Source organism: Myotis myotis, unplaced genomic scaffold (assembly GCF_014108235.1).
Source record: "Myotis myotis isolate mMyoMyo1 unplaced genomic scaffold, mMyoMyo1.p scaffold_m19_p_8, whole genome shotgun sequence".
Taxonomy (NCBI): Eukaryota; Metazoa; Chordata; class Mammalia; order Chiroptera; family Vespertilionidae; genus Myotis; species Myotis myotis.
The window spans coordinates 87,200,105-87,210,725 of record NW_023416390.1 but is presented as its reverse complement, the minus strand read 5'-3'; the positions used below and the strand labels follow the sequence as shown (position 1 = coordinate 87,210,725).

Below are 10,621 nucleotides of genomic sequence, written 5' to 3'. Positions count from 1 at the left end.
GGGGGGGGTGTTTGCTTTGTTTTTTACTTTCTTTTTTCTTATTTTTCCATTTGTATAATTTTTATTGGCTTGTTATTTAATTTACTATTTTTTTCAATTATGTCCATTATAGTATTAAGTCAGCCCAATAGATTTTTAATATCAAGGAAAACATTTTTTGGTTATAAAATTTCCATTTTTAAAATTTTATTTTTTAATTCCTTTCCATCTTTCATTTATTTTTTTCACCTTTTCTGAACTTCTTTAAAGTATTTATAATAGTTATTTGATACCTTGTCTGCTAATTCCAACATCTGGGTCATCTTTGAATCAACTTCTATTTACTTTATTGTCATTATTATAGATCATATTTTTCTGCTTATTCGTGTATGGTTATTTTTCATTGTATGCTGAACATTTTCAATGATACTTTGTGGAAATTCTGGATTCTATCATTTATCTCTATATAGTGCTTTATTTTATCCTATTAGGCAGTGGAATTCCTGGCAACAAGGGTCTATTTCTGGTTTATTCTTAATCTTAGAGTATTTCCTTCCAAGGAAATTGCAGCCACATAGCAGCCTCAAATTCCAATCTATGTTCCCTGTGTTCAACAAGACTTCTACCTTCTACTTGGGCTCTATTTTCCTGTACTATGGCTGGAAAATTGCCCGAGGCAGGAAACCAGGGCAAATACAGAGCTCATCTCCTGTACTTGCCACTAGGCTCATTGGAGGATGGCATTGGACTGTGGCAGGGAATTCGGGGTGGTCTCTGGCCAATAGCTAAAGCAAAACTGGGGCACTTGGTTCAACAGCCTGCAAAGCAACCGAGACCCCACCCATACCCACCACCTTGATTGCAGCCTTTCAGAAGTCTCAGCTAAGGTGTGCCTAGAATCCTGACCGACAGAAACGATGAGATAATAAATGTGTGTGCGTTTAAGCAAAAAGTCTGTGGTAATATTGTTATGCAGCAAAATATATATAACACAAATAGCAAGTCTGATACCATCAAGTTCTTTGTGACAGAAGTAGAAGTGATCCCTTCTTGTTAATCACAGAAAAGGAAACCCCAGGATATGGGACCTGGAGAAGGGCAGGAGACAAGCTGCCTTATGCATCAATTGTCAGCTAGAAGAGACCACCCAACCTCAAAGCACCCCTTCCCATCTTAGTGCCCCGTAGTCCACCCTTAGAGCTTTATTCTTTGAATTAAATATTCTTCCATTCAACAAAGTTATATTAAGTTTCCTATATCAAAGCCCCTGTGCTTGGCACTAAGGTAATGAAGATAAATTATCCATTCTCCTTGCTTTCAGGAAAGGCACAATGCTATTAATTTTATGTATGCTATCTCATTTTAATGTTCACAATAATCCATGAGGTGGGTGCGATTATTTTCTGCATTTTTCACATTAGGAGTTAACACTCAGAAACATTGCAAACATAGGCATACATCTAATGAGTGATCGAATCAGAATTTGAACCCAGACTTCTTTTTATTCCGAAGTCTCCCCACTCCATTATGCTAAATTACTGCCTCGTGGGGGAGAGAGACAAATAAAAACTGCACTTGTAACGCAATGTGATAAACACTCCATTGGGGGGAGTCCTCTGGACTCAGGAAAGGCTTCAAGGAGCTGCGCCTTCCTGGGACCAAGAAGAGTGGTGCTGGAGAGATGCATGCCCGATCAGAGAGGAGGGGGCAGCAGGGCCAGGTGGCATGGTGCCTGTGGAAGGCTATGATCTGCTCAGTTGTGGGAGTGGGACTGTGGGAAGGGTGACAGGTAGGCACAGAGCCCCGTGCTAGAACACAAGGCTAGGATGGGAACTAGGTGTGAGGGAGTTCCCCTCGAAGCAGGAAGAGCACAGCAGAATAACTTGGACATTGGAGTCTCCTCTGACCCTGAGGGGAATCTGGGAGCAGGGACAGGGACCCAATGTCTCCTTCTCACGGTGACATCTGGTGTCAGCCGTCAGCCATGCCATGGTTGCCTCCCTATCCCAGTGAGAGAAACAGCTCCACCCACAGCCCTTGTTCAAGGGGTGGTCTAAGTAGCCATGGCTCTACCCATTGACCTTATGCCTCTGGCCACAGATAACTGCCCCAGGAATGGACACATGCTTTTGTTTTCCTCGAATGTCGTGTAATAAGTACACCACACTCCAGACAGATTGGCTGAGGTGCAAAACCATGTAGCTCAAGGCCAGTGAGCGCCACATCTGGTCAAAGCCATGGTAAGCATAGGTATAGGAGGGGTCTAACGAGTCACACAGGAAACTAGTCTACAGAGAGAAACAGAGGATGGAACAGAGACACAGAAGGGAGCAGAGCTGAGGCCACCAGACCCCAGAAGGTGAGAGAAGAAAAGATGGTTAGAGGTGCTTCCTCGAGACTTCCTGGTCCTCACAAGATCTAGCTGTACACCCTTCTCCTCGATTCCAGTATATTTCCCTAAGTCCTCACAATAAATTACCTTCATCCATGCGTTAGTTTAACTAGGTTTCCACTTGTTGCAACAAATGATCCCTCTTTGATTAGAACTCTCCTTGCCAGTGATGGAAACCCTGCACTAATTGGCTCCATTGCGTGCTCACTCACACAACTGAGAGAAACTGCAAGGGGGTGGAGGAGCTGGCGACCGACACAGCTGAGTCCAGGATGCGTGCCATGTCCCTGGTGAGCTCTCTTGCTCTCTTGCTCTCTTGCTGGAAGCCGGTCCATCCTTGCTGCTTGACACAGTCACTGCAGGGAAGAAACATCTGCACAGCATATGTTTCAAGGGACCTGGCATATATGGCATACTATTCTTAATATGTTTGATCCCCCTCTTAGCTCTATGTGTTTTAAACAGGACCACCTCCCCGAGAAAGGTTGTTTCCCCAGATTAGGGATTAACAGGACTAGGGAAGAGAATAAATCAGTAAATCCCCCTAGTGTTACAGAAATACCATGTACTACTTATGAGGAACTTGGACTAAGACTGTTGGCAATAAATTTGGGACTTGTTGGGCCCACATCTCCAGGGGTCTGCCCACCAGGGAAAGCACCAAAGCCTATACCCCTGGATACCCACCAACACAGCAGTCCCAGGGAAGGCAAGCAGCGGGGCTGGGAGGACATAACCTTTACTGGGTAGGATAATCTCCTTCAGTCACTTCCTTGTAGCTTATCAGTAGAGCAATGACCTTGGAATAGCCCTTGTAATGGAAACACAGAGATTAACCTAGACAAGATTAAAATCAACAGAACTAGATTAACAAACGCCCTAACCTTTGGAATAGAATGGATAGGATTAAACTCAACTGGTATAAATACAGATGTAACAGGACAGTAAAGACTGAACCTGGCTGGAGAACCTCCTACGCTGATCAACTGAACGTTGCCTCCCTGTCATTCCTTCTTCGCAGACTCCGTCCATCCACACCTTTGGGAACCCCTGGACCTGCTGGGGTTGGACCCCAACATCTGGCGCCCAGCGTCTTGGCAAGAACCCACAACCCTGAGATTAAGAGTCTGGTGTTCTACCTACTGAGCAGCCAACCACGTTCCGGCCTCACACCCCACCCGCTCTCACTGCGCCGCGCAGGCCCCTGGCCCTGCCGCGGAGGCGGCTGCTGTCTGCTCTTGAGCCCGTGGGTCAGCCGCTCTTGGGAGTCCCCGCTCTCCCCCTTGCCTCGCCCTCCCCCCCTCCCCCCATCCCCCCTCTCCACCCCGCCCGCCCGAGCCCCGGAGCCCGCCATGGCGTGCAGGGCCACTCTGAAAAGGACTCTGGATTTCGACCTGCTGCTGAGCCCGGCGTCCCAGAAGCGCCCACCTCGGCCCCCGCCGCCTCGCGGCTGAAGCACCTCCGAATGGAGCCGTCCCCCTTCGGCGATGTCTCGTCCCGCCTCACCACAGAACAAATTCTGTACAACGTAAAACAAGAGTATCAACGCATGCAGAAGAGAAGACATTTAGAAACTAATTTTCAACAGACGGATCCACGTTGTACTTCGGATGCACAGCCACATGCATTTCTCCTCAGTGGACCAGCTTTGCCAGGGACTTCATCTGCAACATCCTCACCTTTAAAGCAAGAACAGCCCTTATTCACCCTACAGCAAGTTGGGGTGATCTGTGAACGCTTGTTGAACGAACGTGAAGAGAAAGTTCGAGAAGAGTATGAAGAAATACTGAACACAAAACTTGCAGAACAGTATGATGCATGTGTGAAGTTTACACATGATCAGATAACGCGACGAGACGGAGAACAGCCTGCTAGTTATATTTCATGAATCACATTGGAACCCTGATCTAACTAAACCTCAAGCCTTCATCAAATGGAGAGACTTACTTACAGCAGCCTGGAAGGGACCTGATGTACTTTTAACCTGGCGGGGAGGATATGCTTGTATACTTCCACAGGACGCAGACTCACCTGTGTGGATTCCAGACCATCTAGTCCGACCTTACGTCACACCACCCTCCGTCTCTGCCTCACCCTCCTCCTCCCCGGTACCATCCATATAGGCCAACCCAGAGGGCACAGCTGACTCCTCCCCGGACACGGACACCACCATCAAGCACAGCCCTGATGGACCCATGATCCAGCCCTTCAACGCTATGACGCTTCGGGAAGCCCGTCGCCAATGACGCCGCCCGCTAACCAGATCAACAAGGACAACCAAACCGCCGCCTTGAGGGCAGCTGAAATCCCTTGACTGAAGAGGCCAGCAACCTTCTACAGGAACAAGGCTCCATGTGCACGACATCCACTATGTTTATAGCTATTGTCGCTATCATTGCTTGTCAGTCTTCTTCCGAGTCTTAAACAACCCAATCCAAGAGGTGGCCGCTGATTTACACGCACTATCATTGAAAAAATAAAAAAGGGAGAATTTGCTGGAAGCCGGTCCATCCTTGAAATAGAATGGATAGGATTAAAATCAACTGGTATAAATACAGATGTAACAGGACAATAAAGACAGAACTTGGCTGGAGAACCTCGCTATGCTGATCAACTGAACGCTGTCTCCGTGTCATTCCTTCTTCGCTGACTCTGTCCACACCTTTGGGAACCCCTGGACCTGCTGGGGCTGGACCCCAACACTCTCTCTATATTTTAAGCTTCCTCTCTTCCTGCAAATGGTCTTCTTCCCTGAAGTGGGGAGATGCTTCTGGAAGCCCAGAGTCACATTCTTCCAGCATTGTGACCTCCAAGGTAAAGACAGTCTTCCCATCATCAAGAGAAAATCCTGGAGAAAGACTCACATTGGTTAGGTGGACCAAGTTAATATTCCTTCACATATCACTAAGGCCAGGGAAACTGTGATGCTCTGATTTGCTGGGTATGGGTCATATTATCCCTCTGACCTGAAGGAGACCTGAGGGACAGGTAACCAAAGGAGGGGGGAAAGGGAGAGCCCTGCTGGGAATCTATATATATAAAACCCTAACCTGCAAGTAGACTGAACGGCGGAACAACTGAACAACCGAACAACCAAACAACTGGTCGCTGTGACATGCGCTGACCACCAGGGGGCGTGCACGGAACATGGCAGGCATCAGCTGTGGCTGGATGGTGGAGCAGGTAAGCAGGGGCGCCAAACCAAGGCGGGGTGCCAGTCACTGTCATCGGGGCAAGCCTCTGTTGGTTACTGAAAATTCTTTGCTCCCACACGCCATAGTCCTGCCGGCTGCTCACCTGCTGCCAGCACTGACCCCGCTTGCACCCACTGCTGGCACCAGAGCCACCACTCGCACCCACTGCCAGTTCCCAGTGCTGACCCTAATCTCTCGGCACCATCAGCAGTTGTGAGCAGTGGCTGCCGGCCCCGATCACCCCTTAGGGCTTCTCCACCTCCCCCTGCTCCTGAGGGGCAATCCAGGCCAGCAGCCGCCTCTTGCACCCGCTGCCGCCAACAGCTCCACTCACACACACTGCTGGCACCAGAGCCACCGGTCGCACCCACAGCTGGCACCGGGGCCCCAATCGCTTTGCGCACTCAGCGGGTGCGGGCAGGGCCAGCACCATCAGCGCGTGGGAGTGGCAGCAGCGGGAGCGGGGCTGCCAGCAGACAGGGGACAGGGGGCTGCAGTGGGAGGGGCCGGGCGGGGGCGTGAAGGATGGGCCGGGACCCGCTCCTGTGCCCACTGCAGCCTTGCAGCCCACAGTTCCTTTCAAGGGGCACAAATTCGTGCACTAGGCCCCTAGACCCTGTATAACAGCTACCACATTCTTGAGCTAAGTGGCAACCAAAGAAGCAAGGACCCTGTATTCCACAAAACACTTAAGATACACAGGGAATCCATCAATAACTGATCCCATGCAACTCCAGCATATGAGCAAAAGTAGAGACCCTGGGGGTCCGAATCTTTATCCATTTGCCACCAAACACCAGACCAATGGAGGTGTCTCCGTTCTTATGTGAAGCAGCACAGCGAAGCAGAAAAAGTCAGCCTTGGCATCGCGACCTGGGTTTACGCCTCAGTTCTGCTGTTTACTGACTACGGGATCTTAGGCAGCCAACATAACCGCTGAGCCTCACCTTTTCATCAATAGTCTGGAAGAAATATTACCTACATCACAAACTAAATGCAAGGATTACATGACAACAAAAACACCTATACTGTAATGCTTAACAAAGAGCAAACACAGAAGAGCAGGTGGGCTGTGGCTGCTACCGTCCCTGAGACACACCTGCACGTGGGAACTTGTGGAGCCATGGACACGACAGGGGGGTGCCTTTGGCAATGGGACTTGAGAAAATGTTCCTAACTGATCACATTTCTTCCTATTTGTATCTCAGACCTGAGACTTGGGATTTGGGCTTCTCTGATTCTGTATGACAATGTCCTACGCCCTTGCTTCAGACAATGTCCTACTCATGGTTCAGCTGCCCAAAGGGGGGACAATTTTAGTGTAAAAGGCATTGCCAATGATAAACTAGTCTTATCACAGTACCAAAATGGCCTGCTATGCCTCCATTATACACGCCCCAATATAATAAAGGCATCTTCCTTTTACATCACGAGGAGAAAGCCTTTTTCTCCCATTTCTATCTTAAGATGAACCCAGGTCGCTCATGCTCCAAATTCAATGCTGTCTTCCTCATGTCTGGTTCTCCCGTGAGGGAGGGCAGTGAGACACCTTCCTCTTGGATGTCACAGCCCTGACCTCAGTCACAGTTCTCCAGCTGCACACACTCAGAGGTTGGAACCATCCAAATGCTCACACATTTAAGAAAAGGCTGGAGGCGGCTGGTGTGGCTCAGTGGTTGAGCGCCAGCCCATGAACAAAGAGGTCACTGGTTCAATTCCCAGTCAGAGCTCATGCCTGGGTTGGGCCTGATCTCCAGTAGGGGGTGTGCAGGAGGCAGTCGATCGATGTTTCTCTCTCATCAGAGTTTCTATCTCTCTATCCCAGTGGTCAGCAAACTCATTAGTCAACAGAGCCAAATATCAACAGTACAACAATTGAAATTTCTTTTGAGAGCCAAATTTTCTAAACTTAAACTATATAGGTAGGCACATTCAACTTTAAATTCACGGTTTTCGTCTTCAGTTTTTCTTTGCTTCTTCTTTGTAGCCATTTCAAACAGGGCACCTAAAAAAAGTTTCATTTTATAATAATAAAGCCACCAACACAAAAGAATTACAATTCTCAAATTGATGACAAAAATACCTGTAGGATTTGCAGCTGGTTGGAAAAATACAGGTAACTTTATGTTTCGAGTAGGTGCTTTTGTCACCCGCGCGATTTGTGGATGTGACTAGCTCTAACCACTGCACATGAGATTGCTGACTGACTGGCTCACTCAACTCGTGCATGAATCGCGCGCGCGCGCCTCCCCAGCACTGGGTATCCCGCGGCCCGCCTGCGCCTCGTCTCCCATCATCCAACCGACCGACACCCCCCACTTCGAACGCCACTTCTTCAAAATAGACTCACCCAGGCCGAAAACCGGTTTCTGTACATGGGCCACGAAGTTTCAATCGCACGGTACATGCTCGCCCACATGTGGTATTTTGTGGAAGAGCCACACTCAAGGGGCCAAAGAGGTGCATGTGGCTCAGGAACCGGGTTTTGCCGACCACTGCTCTATCCCTCTCCCTTCCTCTCCCTCTAAAAATCAATAAAAACATTTTTTAAAAAGAGAGAGAGAAAGAGGAAGGGAGGGAGGGAGGGAGGGAGGGAGGGAGGGAGGGAGGGAGGGAGGGAGGAGAAGGAGGGAGGGAGGGAGGAGGGAGGGAGGGAGGAATGGAGGGAGGAAGGAAGGAAGGAAGGAAGGAAGGAAGGAAGGAAGGAAGGAAGGAAGGAAGGAAGGAAAGCTGGAAAGCCCAGGCCTGGCTCAGAGTCCCTGGTTCCCACACACAGCTATTCTCAGGCTCAGAGGCACCCTGGTTCCAAAACCATCTGCACAGCTGCTCCTTCTGTATCCGTTATCAACCCAATAGCGCCATCACCTGGTGCCAGCTCTGCCTGCCCTGGGTCCTCTGAGCTCCCCCAGGGCAGGGGCTGCGTCTTCATCACATGCACACAGAGCCAGGCACCTCACAAACCCGGATGTTGAGAGCAGTAATACCTCCACGTGCGGGTGGAGGAAGGATGCATGGGAGAGTGGAGAGGTGGGTAAAGGGATGGATGTCTTCTGACTCAGTGTCCACGGTCCATCCTTCACTTTGCTCCTGGTGTCCTCGCTCCGCCGCCTGGCGCCTGGCGAGGCACTGCTCTCCCCGCTGCCTGGGCGGCCCTCCAATTGCTCCTGGCTTCAGTGTCTCCCACTGACTCCCAGGAGCCTTTCCCAAGCGAGGCTCCCGCCCGCACATACTGTAAGCTCGCTCCCCTCCTTCCAGAGACCTCCCTGCCGGCGGCTCCCTGCTGCAGGCCCCTTGTGCTCCCCCCTGGGCTGTGGGGACAGCGGGGAGGTCAGTGCAGGGGCCGCACAGACGCCCTCGTGCCCACCCAAGGCCGCCTCTCCAGCTGGTGAATTCTGCAAGTCACTGCGGATTTCCACTTCCTGATCTACCAGACGGAGGCCATTTGCCAACCTCGCAGGGTTATTTTAAGGATCAGAGGACATGAAAGTGAGTACAGGGCCTGGTACACGGTGAGCTTTGAGTTGGAGCCCCTGGTTCCCTCTCCCCTCCTGCCCGCAGCCCGCAGCCTGGCCCTCCGCCCCCCGGTTCCCTGTGGGCTTGGAAAGGTCTGCAAAGTCCTGGGGAGCAAGCGGTAGCTCCTACTTTAGGATATGGCCCGTTAGACCAGGGGAAACGGAGGCCCAGAGACTTGGAGCGCTGGGTGGATTAGAGGCGGCCATAAACTCGCATCCCTGCGTCCCTCTCGAGATCCGCCGGCCTCGGGCGGCCAGTCCGAGGGGCCGGGGCAGATGCAGGGCGCGGTGGGCACTCACACCCGCCTCCTTGGGCCACCGCCGCCGCCGCCGGTGGTCGCACACGGGCACTAACCGCAGTGGGAGCGCAGCTGCCCTCCGCGCTCCCCAGCACCAGTGCCAGCCGCCGATGCGCCGCCCCAGGGGCTCAGCCGCAGCCCTCGGACACAGCGCCCGCCAACACCAGGGTCCCGGACACTCACGGGTCGCGGCAGGTCATAAAATGGCTGAGCCACGAGTGTTGGCGTGGTTTACACAGCAAATAGGTACCTGGGACAGATGCCTCGACGAGCCGGGTCACACCCAGCTCCGCTCTGGACGCTGTGGGCGCGGCAGGGCTTTGTCAGGGCAACAGGTGCATCGCCCTCCACGGACGCGGAGCCAAACGCGGGCTCTGTCGCCCTCTGGCGGCGCTTCGCGGCGCTGCAGCGCGCTCCCTGCCAGCATCCTGCCCGGCTGCCCGCCCTCCCTGCCAGCCCAGCAGCCCCCCGCCGCCAGGAAGGACTGTTGGTGAGGCAGGGGCCTGCGGCTGTACCAGTCCCAGCCGCCACAATCAGCATCAGAGCAGCCAGCCCTGTGCTCATCAGGCCTGCCGACAGGATTGGAGAGAACAGCGGGAGGCGTTTTCCTCATGAACTGGGGCCTCCAGAGGGGAGATGGAAAGCAGGCCCGCAGAGGAGGGTCAGCCGCCCTGTGTGAGCCTGCCAGGCAGGGCCTGGCACACGGAAAGCAGCCTCCCCTCATAGGGAGACCTCACAGCGCCAGATGGGGACAGCCCTGGAACAGAAGAAGGCTCAGAAGGCGGAGGGACTTTGCCAGTCCCTTCTACCCACAGGGAATGGCACCCCAAATAAGAGCTGGGTGGTTTTATTGTCATAAAATATACATAACATCCATGGCCAGTGTCTCTCAGTGGTTAGAGCATCATCCCGTGCACCAAAGGGTGGCAGGTTCAATTCCTGGTCAAGGCACATACCCAGGTTGCAGGTTCGATCCCCGTAGGGGAAACAGTTGATTGATGTTTCTCTCTCTCTCCCTCCCTCTCTCTAAAATCAATTAAATATATATATATATATATTACATAAACGTTACCATTTTTACCACTTCAGTGGTATTAACTACAGTCATAATGTTGTGAAACCCTCTCTACCATCCACCTCCATAACCCTTCATCTTCCCAAACTGAAGCTCTGTGCTCGTTAAACAACAGCCGCCCACTCCCACTCCCCAGCCCCTGGCAGCCTCCATTCTACTTTCTATCTCTA

At 51.7% G+C, this 10,621-nt stretch overlaps 1 pseudogene; it reads left to right on the top strand.

Moving 5' to 3' along the window:
- Window positions 1-3,723: 3,723 nt before the first annotated feature.
- LOC118662139 lies at window positions 3,724-4,259 on the top strand (annotated as a pseudogene).
- The last annotated feature ends 6,362 nt before the right edge of the window (window positions 4,260-10,621 follow it).